Raw genomic sequence first — 20,604 nt, forward strand, 5'->3', positions numbered from 1 at the left:
TAGGTGTTAAGTCTCAGTTTGGTGACACGGCTTAGCACAAGTGACTCCATTTTGGGCCTGTTGTTTCTTTTTTCTAACAATTTCCCCTTTTGCTCAGATTCTCAGTTTAACTGAGAGACGTGATCAAAATTTAAGGCATTAGTGCCAATCCCAGCTACTGCTCTGAAGGTCTCACAGTTTCTGCTGATCTTCTCTGTGGGATTCACAGGTTGTGATGTTTTTTGCTGAATCTCTGTGGTATTCAGAGGTCACGACTTCAGTTCACATTTTTTTAAGTTGGTCATTCTCTTCATTCCTTTTCTGACGTTCTGTCATAGGGAGATCATTTGCTTGGTGGTGAGTGGCTGAAAACATGCATTAAAGTTTTGAGAGAATGCAGTGTAGCAGGGGGACTACTATATTTATTGTAAGTAGGATAATTCCCATTGTCTGGAGTGTACTTTGGAGCCATGTACTTTGGGTCCCCAAGACTCAAAACAATCAAAATCAAATAAGTCAAAGAAAGACCTCACTAAAGGAGTCACCTTTTTAAGCCAAGCGGCTTGCTCAATGATCTTATGTAACTGATTTCAACCTCCCTAGAAGTGTTAATTCAGGTGCAGCAGGTGGTGTTGGCCACAGCACAGACACCTCCTTGCTCAGCTAAAAGATAATCAAGAGATCCTGTTATCAAGAACAACTTTGTGGAGTGAGTCTAAGGATCTTTGTTGGGCAGCTATTACTTTAGAAGTGGATTCTACAATACTTTCAAGAGTTAAGGAGAAGTTTTTAATAATTTGTATTAATGATTTTGTATTAACATTTGTATTCATGCTTAACCAGGGAAGTAGGGACCTGCCAGAGGAAACAAATCCTAAACCATGAATGCCTCCTGGTAGGTCCTTTCTAACTTGATGATGTAAATTCAGGGGAGTTGACCAATGAGGCGTCTCAGTTTGTTTGTGAACAGTTAGGGGCCCAGTTAGATAACCTAAAAAAGCATTGCCCTGTCCTGTGCCAGCCATCTGGGTATTCATAGGCCCACAGAGAATGATAACCACCACAGATAAAGATAAATCCTGTTGAGGCAGAAACCATTCATGCTAGGGTGATGCTGTTGGCTTTTGTTCTCATAAAAATAATAATATTAATATATGTTTTTATAGCTACAAGTGATATAGACATACTTTTTGGAATTCTGATATTTTTCCCCATGTGATGTATCACCTTTCCCCAATGCTTTATCCAGATTTCACACTAGTCATCTTAAGTTAAGGCTGCCTAACATTTCATCAGGATGATATATCAGAATTTAAGTAAGCACAGATATGTCTAGGAGCTGCCCAGCACAATAACTCTCATTTATTTATTAACTCATTTGTTTGTTTGTCCAGTCTGAGAGGTTACCCCCTTTAGCAATGGCCTGGGATATACAGATGATGGCATTATCTTTCCAGGCCAGTGCCAGAGTAAAGGAAAGAAAAAGAAGAAGGGTTTCATGTTTAGTTAAAGTGTGAAGTCTTGATCTGGTGTCTTGAAAGGAAGCAGTCCACATCAATATCAGCTACTTCTCTTCCTTGTCAATTTGATTTGGAGGTCTCCCCTATTTGCACAGGACCAGTATCAGGTAAAGCCTTCTTATTCTGTGAGATGTGTACCCAAGGTTCAAGTCCCTGAAGTTTGGCTGACATCTGGACAGTCAGCAGGAGCTGGTGCAATCCCTTCGAAGAGATTCAAGGGCAGTCTTTGTTCTTAGTGATTCCAGATCAGAGGAGTGGGAGGAAATTGGGAATGTTAGTTTGGAGAGTCATAGAAAGACATTTACAGAAACTAGAAGAATTCAGGATCCAGTCCAGTGCACAGGTATATAACAAAACCTCAAAGACAATTGAAAGACTAGAATCTAATATCTACAAACGTGAAAAGATAATTTTTCTTTCCACAGTCACTCCCATATTTTTTACCATGATAATCACAGTAAAACTAATTGTTTGTATTAAACTTGGCCTAATTATTTATATAAGAGTAGCAAGAAGAGTGATTGACCATATAAGCTCTTTTTAAGACTGTTTTGCTGGAACTTTTCATAAGGAATCTCAGATTGAACTCTTAAAAGCCTCTGAGGTAGGGGCTGAGCCAAGGACTTGCCATTAGATTTTACCTACGATAACTATAGTTTGGGTAAATTCCTCTTTTCTCGTGGTTCTCAAAAATATCCTGAGTTTCCTGGGCCCTCCCGGAAGTGATCTTCCTTACTCACCTGGTGAGGCTGCTTGGAATCCTGTAAGCAAGGTACCAGGCCAATATTTCTAAGCAGTTGTTTAAAGCTATCTGGTCACATTTGAGACTATACACGTCTCTCTCCAATATGACATTTCTGTCAAAACCTAGGTAATATAGTCAATGTTTCCAATTGTATCCTGTTAAAAGAGAACAGATGCAAATAACTAACTATGTTTCCATGAAAAGAATACTCAGAAGTTTCCAAATTGTAGAGGAATTAATCAGGGAGAAAAAGTAAATGTTTTATCTTTATTTACAAAGGTATGGTTTACCAAATTGCTGTACATCATAGATAGCTTAAGAGAAAAGGTTTCCTTAAATCTGGCTAAGCAAAACATTAATTGGACCAGCAATGTTTCATATAAGAAGTCATAAAAAAATTATAATCATCTTCCTCAGGTCATTCAGTTCCCATGTTCTTGTTCTGCTTGAATTCAGTTGTGCCATTAGTTCTGGAAATTTTTACGCAGTTCAGTTTTATGATCTTAAAGTATCAGAAACCTGTACTTGTCAAAGTCCTTTCCATGAATCTCCTTGAAAATGAAGCACTTTTTTTTTTTTGAGGAAGATCAACCCTGAGCTAACTACTGCCAATCTTCCTCTTTTTGCTGAGGAAGACTGGCTCTGAGCTAACATCCATTCCCATCTTCCTCTATTTTATATGTGGGACGCCTACCACAGCATGGCTTTTGCCAAGCAATGCCATGTCCGCACCCAGAATCTGAACCGGTGAACCCCGGGCTGGTGAGAAGTGGAATGTGCAAACTTAACCACTGCGCCATTGGGCCAGCCCTGAAAATGAAGCACTTTTGCAGAATACTTTTACAAAAGCATCTGAGTAAAACAGTAACTTTTGTAAGTGACAAAGATTTAAAATGCCCATTGTTAAGGATCTAATGAGAATTCATTATAATGAAATTGATAAGGAAATTTTGTTACTTCTGTGACACACAGCATTTTGATAATAATTAGAATTACAAGTGATAACATTATACTAGGACATATCATATTTCCAGGAATTTCACACAATTTCTGGAACACTTATATATCTATACAAAGGAAACATAAAGAAGGCTTACTATTACTTTTTATTTGACAATGCTTCCCATGTAATTTAACATATTAAATGAGCCTAATTAATTTGACATCTCTCTGTTTATAAGGAGAGGTAACAAATCTTTTGAGATGTTCCAGGAGTCCTCTGGAAAATCCTAAAGTTAGTTCAAGGTCAAAAAAGACTTCATTTAGAATTTGATTTTGAGAAATTTGTTAAAAATACCAGTGTTTTAAAACTCTTGGTCAAATAGGATCACAGGTCTTTTTGAAAGAATGTTTAGCCATCCTTTTAAAAGAGAGAAACTCAAATTCCAATTTTGTGTCAGCTTACTTTTGATATTAACTTAATTAAATTCATTCTAATCTTAGCCAGCTTGACCACACATTAAAATTTCTTTCCAAAGACTCCTTTTCCACAAAGTTTCTATAGCTTTTAACATTTAAATGTTGTTCTGTTTTAACTCTTTCTCATTATGAAACAACCAAATCTCAAGTTAGACAAAATTATTTTCTTTTCCCTCAATTAAAAAAGGCATCACCATTCCTCATATCTTCTTTTACTAAAAACAAATATTTTATTTTCCTTCTATATGGAGATGTTTCCCTTATCATTTCCAGTAGCTTTAATTACATATACTAGAATTTTTAACCCTTAAAAACCTTAATTTTTAGTGAAATTTAAGAAGTAAATAATTGTGGACTATCTCTTATGCTAGCATTCTGTAGCTTGGTAAACTTATAAACACATTTCATAATTTCTAGAAATCTATTCTTCCTCATAGTAACTTTTTTTATTGGCATAAAACATGTTTACTTGTAGACCCAAATTTATTTTTAGTTTTCTCTGTAAAAGGAAGCTAAAATGTTCAGTAATTAAGGTTTCAGTATTTTATCTTATTTGGAAATGATCTAGATATTTAATGGCTATCCATCATTTAATTTAACTTAACAACACTTTAAGGTTTTAGGTCACCAAAAAGATTTGGAAACTATTTTTAAGTAGACTTACCTTAAAGACCAAGTTATTTTTCTTGCTCACAAATTTTGTAACAGGGATAACATGCACTTATTTGACTAATAAACCCAGGTAGAATAGGAGTTGCATATCTGCATTATATTGAATGTTGATAACTCTAAAGACATGCCTATTTTAATTAAGCCAGCAAACTTAAACTAGCTTTTATTTACTGAATATTTTCCCAGATCATATAAACTTGAAAATCATTTGGGTTAGTTTCTATTATATTTTTGAGAAGTTTGTGAATACTTAATTTATGTCAGCACTTAATTTTCTTTAAAACAATTAAATAGGGCTGTTTTACAAATTTATTTTGGCAATACCAACTGGAGGTAGAAAACACCACACATCTACAAGGCATATACACATCTATATATAGACACACATAAACATGTACACAGACACAAACAAAGACCTTGTAGTTTTTGTTTTAAAATTTTAGCCGTGAGACAGATATGATAACTCAGAAACTAACTAGTTTATAAGAGAACAGTTGGCACAAGTTAAGTTTACCTGCTAAGATGGCTAAAGGTTTTTTTAATTGATATTTGGGAGAAGGTACTTAAGACTTGTATTTGTCCTTGACAAGAAATTTTATGGAAGCTGTGGACTAGATTTTGGGCAAGGGAGCTTGTGTAACAGTTTTTATTTTAAAAAAGCTTCTTTCCTTTTTTTCCCTTCAGTCTTAGGAATTGGGGATGGTCTAGATAAGAGCTTCTGGAGAAGACTGGGTAAAACATTAACATCTCAAAGGCACAGGGAAAGAATGCAAGTTCTTGCAAGAAGGACCTTTGTTCCCTAAGGCCAGAATTTTTGCAATACTTACAAGCCTTTTGAGATAAATAGGGGAGATTTTGGGATTCTTAAAAGGGATAGGTGGACTTTGAATTGTTTCTGGAGCATCATTTCTGGTTTTGCAAAGATTTGTAAGGTAAGGGCAATTGCTGTTACTGAACCAGGTTCATTTTTGCCTGCCACCCAGAAAGCCAAACACTGAGACGACGAGATTGCAGCAGAGAGAGAGTTTAGTCACAAGGCAGCCATGTGAGGAAGTGAGAGCATGAGTCTCAAATCTGCTTCTCCAAAAATAGGGACTCAGGGTTATTTATGGGATAGTGGGGTAAGGTGGTCTGAAATGTGGAGATAGGTGATTGGAGGTGAGGTAATTGATGATCTGTGCAAATGTAGTCAGACTCCATGCCTCTTCATAGGATGCATGATCACAAAATGGCAGCATTAGCATGATCTGAGGGTAGAGTTTTTTGCCTCTTGATGTCAAAATGTCACGTATCAGACATCTGCATGGGCCCAGTTGATGAGTTGGTTGTCCCAACTGGCCTGAAGTGGATAAAGAGTTCTAATTCCTGAAAAAACGGCTCACCCACCCATTACCATGATGACCCAGGCTCCAGGGAGATGTTATCTATAGCAGCCTAGTGGGAGTCAGACAGCATATTGCCTCAGCCCCACAGTTGACAGTGGGTGAGTTAAACAGCTAAAACCTATAATCAGTAATTGTAAGAGAGAAAAAAATACCCTTTAGTTCCTAGCTACTTAATCATCAATGGCTAACTCTTTGCCAGTTTCATTGCTTTTAATCTCTCAAAGAATTGGGTTGTAGCCTAAATAATATCAAGGTGCTCATCTATCCATCCAACTACATTGTCTTCAATTTGCTTAGAGGAGAAGGCCTAAAAAATATTCTTATCACGTTCTGCCTATCAGCTTCCAATCTGGCCAAATTATGACCACAAAACTACTTAAATATTCTTTTAAATATCTTGTCAGTTTTCAGCTGGGACAAACAGTAAATATTTCTGGAAGTATTGAGTAACTCTTAGGATTTAAGAGCCATCCCCAAAGTGAGTTCAAAAGATATTACCTTCCCAAGATCCAGAACCACTTCGAAAGACAGACAAAAGAAAGCCCTGGGAGAGAAAGGATCAATGACCAATGTGTGTGGATTTGGAAAGGAAGGGACAATGTGAAATTTTATTTTCCTCTCTTCACTGGGCACTGTAGACTGATTCAGGAGGGCTGACTCTGATAAGGATTCTCACCATTAGCTGGTTTCTGTCAGTTTTCCCAGGATTCCATCTGCAGCATCTAGTATCTACCAGAATTTGGGGAGATTTTCCATTAATTTTAACTTCAGTTTCTCCTTGTCGATTTCAGGGAATAAAGTAGCAGATTACCAGGAAATCCCTCAGAGTCCCATCAACTCTGGGAGGAGCCCATAAGGGGACCATCCTTTGAAGGTAGCCACGGGAGCACATGGGAGCATCTGTAAGGATGCTAACATGATGGACTTTTGTTTAAGGTCTTGTAGTCTATTTAAAGTGGAAAGACCATTCAGATAAAAGATTAGTAGGATGAGTACTCAAATAAAGGAGGATAGAGGGGAACAGTAAGAATTGCATCAGTCTTATAGTCTTTTGTTTTAGGAACCTCTTGTGTCTTTAATTTTCCACTAGGCTTTTACAACGAATTTTTCAATGGAACTATTTTGGAATTTTGAAGTCTTTTGGAGGCTTCTGCATGCCAATTAAGTTAGGTATCCCATTCTGTTTCATTTGGGAGCCCTTGCTTTCAAGTGCATTTCTTAAATGATCTTATATAATTTGAACATTTCTCATGATGGCTATTGTAATTCTGGGTAATAAGATTTTACCACTTCTGTAGATATTTGTAGCTTCCAGGACCATAGTTCTTAGACAGAAAATAAGCAGGTGTGCTGGAAGGGGGTGTGCTTAACTCTTTGGAATTTAAGGATCTCATTCTTTTTCAGTTTCAGAGCCAAACTAATACCTAAAGGGGATTTGCTACTGGGTTGGAGATTGTGTGGTGTTTTACAGTGTACCTCATTGTATGAAAGTTTTCTTGAGGTTGGTGGGTGACCTAGTGTCAATCTAACCCATTCTGTGACCAACTTATACTAACACAGGAGTCTTGGAGTTAGGCGGCAAGCACTCTAACAGCTTTTAAGTGCTCAACTCATGCCCATTAACTTTTGCAGCTTCTAGCTTCTGAGATCCCCATTAGCAATAGCCTTTACTTCATACGCACATTAACAAAAACCAACAGTAACTGAAGAAACAGGACTGTGGACACCAGCAGTAACCAAAGAGATGTTACTGCAAACTGGCCAACAGTAGGCCCTGTGCACACCACCAGCAATTCCCAACGTGGAACTGGGAATTGGGGAAAGGATTCAACCAGCAGACCCCAAAGAATGGGGACTGTGGACTGGGAATGGAGAAATGAGTCAACGAGCAGATCCCAAAGAATGGGGACTGCAGACTGATTCTAAACAAATGGGGAATTGCAGCTGCTACCAGCAGTTCCCAACATGGAATCCGAGGACAGAACCAAGAGCTGGGATTTCCCGTCAAGTGGGAAATTGCAGACTAAACCAAGGACTAGGGACTTGGGTTTTGGGTAGAACCATCTAGTAGCTCAAGCTGACCTGCCCTGAACTGGAAAGCTAATTAGATCAGGAGCTCAATACAAAGACAGTGGAGCTCAGAACCAAGACAACTTGCCCACGGCCCTCAGAAATGGCAAGAAAGACAGAGAACTCAAAGAGTTTGTGGGTACCATGCCTGTGTTTCTTATTGTCCCTGCAGCCATCAGAAATTCACTTTAGATCCCTTCACTGCCACCAGATCTGTTAAAAACAAAATTAAATCGAGTAAATTTAAAGATTGAATTGACTTTATTCATGATTCATGAATTGAGCAGCATCCTATCTACCAAGGAGCTGTACAAAATGGAAGACTTTTATAGGCAGAAGGATGTGAGGCGAGGAAGTTATTCTAGCAAAGAGTGGATTGTTTCAGGCAACATCACCTTCCTTTTGGGGAAGGTGGGGGTCTGTCATGCAGATCACTTCACTAGTGCTGACCAGGTAATTCCCAACTGACTGGTTAAAGGTTACATTTACAGGAGAGGCTTGAAACTGCAGTTAGGCTAGGTATTAAGTCTTGGTTTGCTGACATGGAGCTTAGCACGAGTGACTCCATTTAGGGCCTGTTGTTTCTTTTTTAAACAAAACTAAGGATGGCCATTGAAAGAAAGACAGGTTTTTCTACTCAAAATACTTCTGTCAGCAAATGTGTGTGAGGTTTCCCCACACCAACCAATTTCCAACTCTGCAGACACCAACTGGGTTTCCTACAATTCAATTCTAATGCTACCTGGAATTAGCACAGACCCCACAGGTTAAGGGCTCAGTCCCACAAGACTGCTCCCCCTTCCGATGCCAATCACAAGAATGGGGCTCCTGCACGTCTGACTGACCAGCTATAAACTGGGGGTTCCCCTGACCCCTTCCTCAGGTTTGATAATTTGCTATAATGACTCCCAGAACTCAGGGAAACACTTAACTTACAATTACCAGTTTATTGTAAAGGATACAATTCAGGAACAGCCAGATGGAAGAGATGCGTAGGGCAAAGGACGCAAGAAGGAGCTGGGAGCTTCCATGTCTCTCTGGGCGTGTTACCTTCCCAGCACCTCAGTGTGTTCACCAACCTGGAAGCTCTCTGAACCTCATGGTTCAGGGGTTTTAGTGAGGTTCCATTACATAGGTATGGTGGATTAAATCATTGACTGCTGGCGATTAACTTAATTTCCAGTCCCTCTCTTCTCCCTAGAGGTTGGGGGGGAGGCTGACAGTTCTAACTCTCTCATCACACAGTTCTTCCTCTGGCAAGCAGCCCCCATCCTCCAAGAGTCACCTCATCAGCATAAACTCAGGTATGATTGATAGGAGCTTATGATGAATTACAAAACACAGTCCTCTCACTAGTATCACTTAGAAAATTCCAAGAGTTTTGGGAGTTCTGTGCCAGGAAATAAGGATAAAACCAAATATATATTTCTCATTATCTCACAATATCACAGCCATCCAGGTGGATACCCTCGAGGACAGCATTATGTACTCTCTGTGGCCGTGGGTCTGTGGTTTAATAGATGGCAGAATTCTCTCACTTGGAGTCCTCAGAGAAGGCCTGGTGGGGGTGTTTGAGCTGGGCCTTGGCAGACGAATGGGGGTGCAGCACATGTAGCGGGGCGCAGCAAATGAGGAATGAGCATGGCTCACTCTAACTTGGGTGACTACATACTTTGTTGTCCAAACTGGGACACTCTTGAGAGTGAAGGAGTGACACCAATTAATAGTTACATGGGACACCAGGTGTGAACCAAGGGTGCTCCTGGCAGATCGGATGTTGGTCATTCTCAGTGGAATCCTCTCATCAGAACTGCAGGTGTCTTAGGTCTGGGTGCGGGGTGTGGGGTGGGGAGTCATTGTTCCAGTGCAGCTTTAAGGCCACGGACCTCTTCCCAGCCAGTCAGCAAGGCCTGGAACTCTGCATTTTAACAAGTACCAGGTGATTCTGATGCAGAATTCATGGGCTACATATATATTTCTTAAATTAGGAGCCCATTTAAATTTATTTTTAGACTTTTTGCTGTGGAAATCTTTGAAACTATATAAAGAGAGCGGAATAAAGAACCTCGTATATATTCTTTCAGCTCCTGCAATTAGCAACACATTTTCCTAATGTTGTTTCATCTGCTTAGCCCTGTAGAGTTTCCTTTTGTTTTAGGCTGGAGCATTTTAAAGCACTTTTCAGACGTTATTTCACCCATATCCAACATGGACTTTTTTTATATGACCACAATACCATTGTCACACCTAACAAAATCAACCGTAACCTTTAACATCCTCTAATACTCCATTGTTGCTCAAATTTCCCTACTTGTCTCAAAGACATCTCTTTAGAGTTGTTTTGTTAAAATCCAGATAAGACCCATACGCTGTTTTTGGTTGTTGTATTTCTTAAGTCTGAGTCCTTTTTTTTTTTAAACCTGTGCTCTACATTCATTGAAGAAATGGGTCTTGTGTCCTGCACAATTTCATGGATCACATCTTGAGTAACACTTATCTAAGTCTTTCTTATTTAAGTTATGACTGTCTTTTTTTTTTTTTTTTGAGGAAGGTTAGCCCTGAGCTAACTGCTGCCAATCCTCCTCTTTTTGCTGAGGAAGACTGGCCCTGAGCTAACATCCGTGCCCATCTTCCTCTACTTTCTATGTGGGACACCTACCACAGCATGGCTTTTGCCAAGTGGTGCCACGTCCGCACCCGGGATCTGAATTGGCGAACCCCGGGCTGCCAAGATGAGGAACGTGTGTCCTTAACCGCTGCGCCACCGGCCCGGCCCCAAACTGTCTTTCTTTCTGGAGAATTCCACAATGGACTTGCTTAGCCCCTTGCACAGACTCACAGCCGTCAGGGGGGAGGACGTTGGCCACATGGTGAACAAAATTTCTAGGGAGACTTTGTTCACACATATTCGTTCCATTGTTTATTCATTTTTTTCAACAGATAGTATTAAAATCTGGCAGTCACCCAAGGATTTAATGATGTAAAAGAAAGTTCCTGTCTGCAAGGAGTGTGCAAGTGTAATCTGACTGGGCCAGCGAAAGTACAGTAAAGAACTCTGGTTGCTGGATCTTATCCACACAGGTGGAGACGGAGGAGGTATGTGGGATTAGTTATCATTTCCCCCACCTTTAGATGTTTATGACTGTTTGACTTTATCAAGACTTTTAAAACCATGATAAATGTTTATGGTAAGTAAAACAATACAGAGCTGAATAAATACAGACCTGACAAACCGATTATCCCCTTATAATTTCAACTTCAGAAATCATCAATAGCAATAGTTTGATAGTGCCAGTCCGTGTCCTTGAGCCAAATCTTATAAGCTGAGAGGGTGTCTCTCCAGGTGGCCCAGGTGGCTGAGGGCCTTTGGGAGGACTTCTTGCTGAGGAGGATTCCTTTGATCCTGGGGGCAGTGGGGAGCCCCTGAAGGACTGTGAGCTAGAGAGAAGCATCTGCTGGGACTTTCACGGTGTGGCCCAGGGGAGATGAGGAGCACCTGCGTGAGGCCACTAGCTGTGGGAATGGAGAAAGGAGACACATGTGACAGAGGGTGAAGAGTGTCCTTTTCTCACTGGGGACTCTTGTGCTGCTCATCACCTCCACTTGAGACCCTGCACCTGCTCTCAGGAGGGTTCTGTCTTGGAGTCCAGGCCCAGCAGGACCCAGGATCATTAATTAGTGATGTGTGACATTCCTGGCCCGGCTGCCATGAAGGGTGGTGGCAGTGAGGACCCAGGCAGCTTGTGATACTACAAGAGCTGAGGCAGCAGCAACACTGGGGATAAAAGCATAAGCTTTGGAGTTGAAAATATCTGGGATCAAACCCACGCATTACCACTCGTGTGATCTTGGACCATTGACTAAACTCTTCTGACCTCTGTCTTCTGCATCTGTGAAGTGGGAGGGACGATACCTGCCTTATCCAACCCCTGGGATAATGAAATGAGAGAATATACACGAAGCACTTAGCACAGTGCCTGGCACATGGTGAGCTGGTTCTTGTATTATGACATTATCACATGGTTCCATCCCAAGGCTGTGAGGCAGGCTAGTTTTGAGACCCCATGGCCCTTGAGAGGAGCCTGCCCGTTGTTGAAGGCCTGACAGCCAGCAGGCAGCCGGGGTGGATCCTGGCTAATGCTAACTGCCCTGCTCTCCTTTTTTCTTGCTTCCCAGGCTGGCTGTGGCTCTGTTTTTTACTTTTTGCCCCTGCCATGTGATCTTTGGTGTGCGTTGTAATAAGATTTCACCCAGGGCAGAGCCTGGCTACAAGACTTGCATTTCATATTTGTCTGCCTGTCAATCCATCAGGCCCAACAGCGATGGGCACTCACCATGTGTCCCACTTAGCCCTTGGCTTGTTATGATCCATGCCTCAGTGCCCAAACGGACACTATTTATAGCATCATGTCTATTTATTTCCTGCCTTCATCTTGAAATGGTGGCTTTAACTTATTTTGTTAACCCTGCCTGGGGAATAGTCGCCTGAGTCTTAGCATCCCTTTCCCACCCTGTTCCATTTCTCTGCAAATGATACCTCTTTGTCTCCAGGGAAGAACTCCATCATCTCCACTCACTCCCACCCTGACTGGAAACCGTGCCTGTGCAAGTGGCAGGCTATCAGGGAGTAGAATATGCCAGTGGTTCCCAGTCTGTTTTTCCTGAAGCAATTATTTGAACATAGAATTTGGGTGAAGAGGAACCACTAATAGCCATCTTTTTCCTTGGGAAGGAGAAGTGTTGGCCTTGTTAACGTTAAATCACTTGATGCAGCCTCTTGCTTGGCATTTTCTGATGTTCACCGACTCTTTCTGCTTCCTGAATTCTGGGATATTAAATTAGGGCCCTTGTTAGACTTGCCCATTTATATGCTAGGATTTGCTGGGACAATGTTTGGTGGCCCAGATGTAGCTAAAGGGGAGAAGGTGGACAGCACCTTGTCTAGAGGCCTCTTTCTTATAATTGTTTTTAAGATAACATGTTGGCATGATAGGTTGTTAAGATTATGCGGAAAACACCTTTGGGAAGCAGTATGAAATAAGCAGTTGAAACACCAGTGGGCAGATGGTCAGATGAGGTCAAAACGGTAGCCTATGGGGGATACCATTTTTATGTGCTTGTTCACCCCCCCAACCAAGGGTATAGGTATGACCCGCTCCTGGCTCAGACTCTCTGCCCACACCTTTGCAAATACCTGTGTTTCACGGTGGTCTTTTATCCATGTGTTTTTCTAAGCATTGAGACACAGTAAGCTTTTTTCTTTCCTTTCACAGCAACTTGACTTATACCTGACATTTTGTATCATCCCCACATGCTGCATAGTGTAAATTCAATAGAGAAAGAGAGGAAGGTAACAGGAGCTGGGAGAGGAGAGGTGGGAGATCCAGCTTTGAAAATTGACAGTATGGTGTTGTGGTCTGTGCACGTGGGCCACTAAGTTTGGGGATAGGTTGTTATGCAGCAGTAGCAGTAGGTGACTAATACAATGTCTGTTGACTGAGAAGAGAAATTTGAGTCTCAGCCACACACACTGTGCACAGAAACAGCATCCCTAACCCCACCCTAGCCCAAGTCCACAGTCCAAATTCCCTCCTCCTTCAAGGTGGGCTCCCCTGCGCAGTGGGGTGAGTGGTAGTTATGCTTGATCAGTCAGGATAGGGTAGGTTATGCTGTGGTAACAAGCAAATCCTACATTGCAGTGGTGTAAAATAATAAAGGTTGATTTCTGTTCTTGTTCATGCTGCAAGCCCTTTGTAGGTCACAGAGATGGCTCTGCTTTCTTTGTAACTACTCAGAGCCCCAAGCTGACTGAGCAGCCACCATGTAGAAAGTTGCTGGTCATCACATCAGAGGGAAAGAGTTCTGGAGAGTCTTGCACTGTTAATTAAATACTTCAGCTTAAAACCGAAGGGGATCAGAATACGCCACCCCAAAATATGCTACTTTGGCATAAGGATTACTTTGAGATGAAAGCAATTGAGAAATAGCAGACAGAGGAGGAAATCTCTGCCCTCCCATCTTTCTGCCTAAACTCAGGGTGTAAATTTCCTTTGTGAAGGTATTGCTCCCTCCCATCTCCTGTACCAGGAAGAGATGAATGAATTTTAATCACTGCAGTGACTCTTATCACTAGAGATGGCATTGATTTGAGTTTGCATAACAACTTTAGTAAAAAACCCTTATCTGCCATTAGTTTCCTGCATATATTTACCTTCCCACAATTTGCCATCCCTAGAAGCCCAAACCCCTTTTCCTTCATCTTGTCACTTCTCCGTAATTTATTGCCCTTGTTAAAATGGTTTATAAACTCTCAAGCCTAGTTACTTCTTTGGGTTTTTACTTCTTTTGTGTGAAACTCCTGTGTGCATGCAAAATAAACCTTTTTATCCTCCTGTTAATCTGTCTTTTGTCAATTTAATTTGCAGGTCTCAGTCACTGAACATAAGAGAGTATAGTAAAAGTATTTTTCCTCCTCTACAGATGTGACACACATCATGTCACTGACTAGAGCTAGTCACATGGCCACACTTTGTGCCCAGAATTCAGAGAGACAGAATTTGTGTCAAAGAGTGCTAGTGACTATCCTAGGGAGTTTGCTGCTCCTTCCTGCCCACTGATTATAGTAATAGCAATCACGTTTTACTGAGTGTTTATTATATGTCAAGTACTGTGACAACAGCTTTATATAAATTGTCTTCTTTGTCTTCCCAACAACCTTATGAAGTAGATACTATTACCATCTCACTTGTTTTACAAAGAGGGAAACTGAGGTACACAGAGGTTAAGTAACTTGCTTAAGGTCAGACAGTAAATGATGGAACCTGGATTCAAACTAGGTTCAGAGCCTAAGCTCCTACGACCACAATTTTCTCCCCTCTGGTCTGAGTTGGAGCCATTGGAACCAACAGAAGAGAGCTGAACTGCACGAGAAACATGGGTCAGCATCTTGATATCTTCTCTCCCAAGAAACCCCTTGATTTCTGTGCAAATTTGCTGAATTTCTACCCAGAGGTCTTCCAGCTTCACATATCAAGTGGTAAGGGGAGTGTGGTGGGGGATAATCATAGCTGTTATCGAGTCCAAAGATTATTTTATATTGCTAAAATGAAGCAACAATAGCATATAACATTTATCAAGGGCTTACTATGTGCCAGGCTCATTCTAAGTCCATTATACTTAGTTAATTTTTGTAACACTCCTATGAGGAAAGGCACTATTATTATCCCCATTTTGCAGATGGGGAAATGGAGGCACAAAGAAGTTAGGGAAGTTGCCTAGGGTCACATGACTGGTGGGTAGAGGAGCCAGCAAACTTTTTGGAAAGGTATGGGATTAAAGAGTGGTTGGATTTTATTTTCCTAACCTTTTAATTTAGAGCTTGAAGCTGCTGTAAAATGGAAAAGGGGAAATTTGGAGATGTGGGAGGAATGTCCACTGGAAACTCAGAGGTTTTTTAATAGAGGACATCTATTTTAGTGTTTAGAGATGGAATGGTTTGCGTATCAATTGTCAATGAATGTTTCCAACATTTTAAAATCAACGTATTTATCTACCATATCAGTAGATTTAGCATTTGTTTAGGCAGGGTACAAAGGCATTTCCATTTTATCATAAAGCTTATGAACCATATACTATCCTAAAATAATGATGTCTTTATTATGTATATCAGGTTCCTAGAGGCATTCCAGGCATTTTTTTCCTGCTCAGCAAAGATTTGGCTAATATAGTAGGATAGAAGCATTTTTCTTGGTTCTATGAGAATCCTTGAGTTTTAAATCTGCTCAATATTGTTACTCTTGTTATTTTTGTTGTTCATGTCATAGCTGGATTATATCTGTGTATTTCCTGCGTGTTTCTTACCCTCACTAGAACACTCATCCCTCTGACTTGTGTCCTGAGGGCTTTTCCCTTCTCTAGTGCTCAGATCTGTGGGCTTGGGTCCCCACTTCAGAGGCAGCAATGAACAGCCTAAGATGCAAAGACAGAAGCTGCTAGTAAAAGTGTCAGAAGAGAGTCAGATGCAAGATTTGGAAGCAGGCTTGCTAAATGGATTTTCCTGTTTCTATACACTACACAGGACTGAAATGGGAAAGAAGAGGAGGAATTTGAAGGATGGAGGGAAGAGGAAAGAGTGGGAAACCCTCAGGTGTGGGTTGGAGAGGGGTGATGGATGACTTTCTTGTGGGGAGTACAGGGACTCCTGGGTAGGTTGACTCAGCTGCCCTGCTTGTTGCTATCACCAACAGCCGGTGGTTGGCCTATCAGCCATGAGTGCCTGGGTCAAAGTGACACTTGGCCGGCCCAAGGAGATTCTGTCCAGTCTCTTTCCCTGTTCCAGTCATAACTTGCTGCTGGTCACGGGCTACTGTAAGCCCTTGGGGATGGTGACTAGGGAGGCTGTAACCCTTGTAGGGTTGACGTGGTGATGTGATGAGAAAGCCTTGCCTCTTGATCAAGATGGGGCCAAGTGGGTCTGGACAGAACCAGTGGGAAGTTGTCCCTTGAGCCAGGACAGTTGTGAATTCACGGTCTCTGTTATATTATTGTCATTGCAGTAGATTTATATGGAAATTAAAATATTCGTGCTGAATGGCACAGCACGAATAGTGAAATTCTCCCCAACCCAGTTGTTTGTATTATGAAAGCATAATTTTAAATAATAAATATATACCTCAATTCATTCATTTATCAGCTTTAAATTGTATTTGTTGACACTTTTGTAAAATAGGTGAAGATGAAATTTACTTCCATTACCCTTTTAATTGGATCCCTCTTCCTCCTAATTTTTATTTATTAATTTTCTAATTTCTAATCTCTGTGAGAAATTTAGTGCCTCAACGCTTCTCACCATATCTCCTTCGTCCACCTCTCAGGTGGTCAACCTTACCAATACATTTTTGTTACATGTTTGTAGCATTTACATTATATTACATTTTAATTAAGTAAAATGTCAAGATTCAATAGCATTTATAATATTTATTGTAGGAATAGTTAGTATTACTAGACCTTTAGAAAAAGATATATAATGTGTCACCAAACTTGGGCTATTCGAAGGAAGATACTCCAAGTTTCACGGATTCTTTTTGAAATGATGCCTTGGTTTGCTTCCTATTTGGAATACAACTTTCTAGGAACACGTATTTGCTTTACTAAAAGTTTGTAATTGCCTTCATTTTTTTTTTCCTTGTTGACTGGAGGAACATATGCCTTCTTCACCACATACCTAAGCTCGTTTAGCTTTTGAAAGCAAACTGATTGTTGGATTTCCTAATGTCTTTCCAGGCCTGCTACACAGATGTCAGCCTGACATTTGCTTTCATTGTATTTTAAGTTGATTATACTGTTTCTAGGATTCTATGTCTTACTTTTTCTTTATTTTTTCTCCCTGCTTTGTTTTGGAGAAGTCTATTGTTAATAAATGTTTCAGAAAGTATTTATGGAAGTTGAACTTTCTAAGTTAAAGCATGCCTGAAAAAAATGTCTTTTATTTTGCCCTTGAACTTGATTGATGATTTGCGTCAGTATAGAATGCTTCATTGAAAATCATTTTTCCTTCTGAACTTTGAAAGCATTGTTTCATTGTTTTCTAATATCTAAAATAGCTATAAGGTATTGTCAATTTTTAAAACAAAATCTATCCATTGCAGGTAAACCGTTTCCCCTCATTCTGGATCTTGCGTTTAGATTTGATGTTCTTAAATATGAGGAGAGTTGTGAGGGCTTGTGTGTTTCATCAGTTTTGGGAAATTTTCTTTGATTATTTATGTGATTAATTCATCCCTTGCATATTGTTGGCTCCCTTTCTGGAACTTCTATAGGATGTATGTGGCCCTCTTAGATCAATCTTCTCTTATCTTCTCTCTCCTTTTTCCTTTTTCTTTCCCAACTTTATTGAGGTTAAATTGACAAATAAAAATGGTATATATTTAAGGTGTACAACAATGTAATAGTTTGATATATGTGTACATTGTGAAATGATTGCCACGATGAAGCTAATTAACACATCTATCACTTCATATAGTTACCCTTTTTTGTTGTTGTAGTAAGAACACTTAAGATCTGCTTTCTTAGCCAAGCTCAAATATATAATATAGTATTGTTAACTATAGTCACCATGCTGTACTTTAGGTCCCTAGAACCTATTCATCTTATCCGTGAAAGTTTGTACCCTTTGACTAACCTCTGCCAGTTCCCTCCCCCTGCCCTTCCAGCCCCTGGTAACCATGATTCTGCTCACTGGTTCTATGAGTCTGACTTTTTTAGATTCCACATATAAGTGAGATTGTACAGTCTTTATCTTTCTCTGTCTGGCTAATTTCACTTAGCATAATGTCCTCCAGGGTCACCTATGTTGTTGCAAACAGCAGAATTTTCTTTTTATTTAATGATGGAATAATATTCCATTGTGTGTATGTATGTGTGTATACATACATATATATATATTTCACATTTTCTTTATCCATTCATCCATCAATGGACACTTGGGTTGTTTCCAATCTGGCTATTATGAATAATGCTGTAATGAACATAAGAGTTCAGATATCTTTCAAGATACAGATTTCATTTCCTTCACATATGTATCCACTAACGGGATAGCTGGGTCATATAGTAGTTCTATTTTTAATTCTTTAAGGATCCTTCTTACTGTTTTTCATAATGACTGAGCCAATTTACATTTCCACCAACAGTGCACAAGGGCTCCTTTTCCTCCACATCCTTGCCAACACTTGTTATCTCTTGTGTTTTTGATAATAGCCATTCTAACAGGTGTGAGAAGATAGCTCATTGTGGTTTTGATTTGCATTTCCTGATGATAATGATATTGAGCAACTTTTTGTGTACCTGTTGGCCAACTGTATGTCTTCTCTGGAAAAAGATGTATTTAGGTCCTTGGCCTAATTTTTAAATTGGGTTATTTGCTTTTTTGCTATTGAGTTATATGAGTTCCTTATGTATTTTGGATATCAACCCATTATCAGATACATAGTTTGCAAATATTTTCTCCCATTCCATAAGGTGCATTTTCATTTTGTTGATTTTTTCCTTTGCTATGTAGAAACTTTTCAGTTGGTATAGTCTCCAATCTCACTTTTGTTGTTGTTGTCATTGCTTATGCTTTTGGCGTCATATCCAAAAAATCATTGCCAAGACCAATGCCATGGAGTTTTTTCCCTATCTTTTCTTTTAGGAGTTTTAGAGTTCCAGGTCTTATGCTTAAGTCCTTAATCCAGTTTGAGTTAATTTTTGTGTATAGTCTAAGATAAGGGCCTGATTTCATTCTTTTGTGTTTGGATATCAGTTTTCCCCGCACCATTTATTAAACAGACTGTCCTTTCCCCATTGTGTATTCTTGGCACCCTTGTCATAGATTAGTTGATCATATATGTGTAGGCTTATTTCTGGGTTCTCAGTTCTGTTCCATTGTTCTATCTGTTTGTTTCTATGCCAGTACCATACTCTTCAGATTGCTCTAGCTTTGTATATGGTTTGAAATCAGTAAGTGTGCTGCCTGTAGGTCTTGTTTTACCTTCTTAAATTTGCTTTTGCGATTCAATGGCTTTTGTGGTTCCATTCACTTACGGTTTTTTCTTTTTTATTTCTGTGAAAAATGCCATTGGTGTTCTGATAGGGATTGCCTTGAATTGGTAGATCACTTTGGGTCATATGGACATTTTAAAAATATTAATGCTCCCATTCCAAGAACACAGGATACCTTTACATTTATTGAAGTCTCCTTCGATTTCTTTCATCAATGTCTCATAGCTTCAGTGTGCAGATCTTTCACCTCCTCCTAGGTTAAATTTATTCTAAGTATTTTATTCTTTTTGATGCTATTGTAAATGGAATTGTTTTCTTAGTTTCCTTTTTCAGATAGTTCACTGTTAGTATATAGAAATGCAACTGATTTTTGTGTGTTGATTTTGTATCCTGAAACATTACTGAATTCATTTGCTAGTTCTAACAGTCTTTTGGTGGAGTCTTTAGAGTTTCTTATCTATAAGATCATGTCATCTGCAAACAGAGCAAATTTTATTTCTTCCTTTCCAGTTTGGATGGCTTTTACTTCTTTTTTCTTGCCTAATTGCTCTGACTAGGACTTCTAGTACTATGTTGAATAGGAATGGTGAGAGTGGACACCCTTGTCTTGTTCCTGATCTAAGAGGAAAAGCTTTCAACCTTTCACCATTGAGTGTGATATTATGGGTTTGTCATATATTATGTTGGTATTTCTTCCTTTTATACTCAATTTGTTGAGAGTTTTTATCATGAAAAGATGTTGAATTTTGTCCATTGCTTTTTCTGTATCTACTGAGGTAAGCATATGACTTTTCTCCTTCATCTTGTTAATGTGGTGCATCACGCTTATTGATTTGCATATGTTGAACCATCCTCACATCTAAGGGATAAATCCCACTTGATCGTGATATATAATCCTTTTAATGTGCTCTTGAATTCGATTTGCTAGTATTTTGTTGAGGATATTTCATCTACGTTCATCAGGGATATTAGCCTGTAGTTTTCTTTCCTTGTAGTGTCCTTATCTGGCTTTAGTATGGGGGTAATGCTGGCCTCATAAAATGAGATTGAAAGTTTTCCCTCCTCCTCAATTTTTTGGAGGAGTTTGAGAAGGATTGGTATTAATTCTTTAAATCTTTGTTTGAATTCACCTGTCTTTGTTGAATTCACCATCTGGTCCTTGGCTTTTCTTTGTTAAGAGGTTTTGATTGCTAATTCAATCTCCTTACTTGTTATTAGTCTGTTCAGAGTTTCTATTTTTTTCATGATTCAGTATTGGTAGGTTGTATGTTTCTAG

The sequence above is a fragment of the Equus przewalskii genome, chromosome 17 (genome assembly GCF_037783145.1).
Source record: "Equus przewalskii isolate Varuska chromosome 17, EquPr2, whole genome shotgun sequence".
NCBI lineage: Eukaryota > Metazoa > Chordata > Mammalia > Perissodactyla > Equidae > Equus > Equus przewalskii.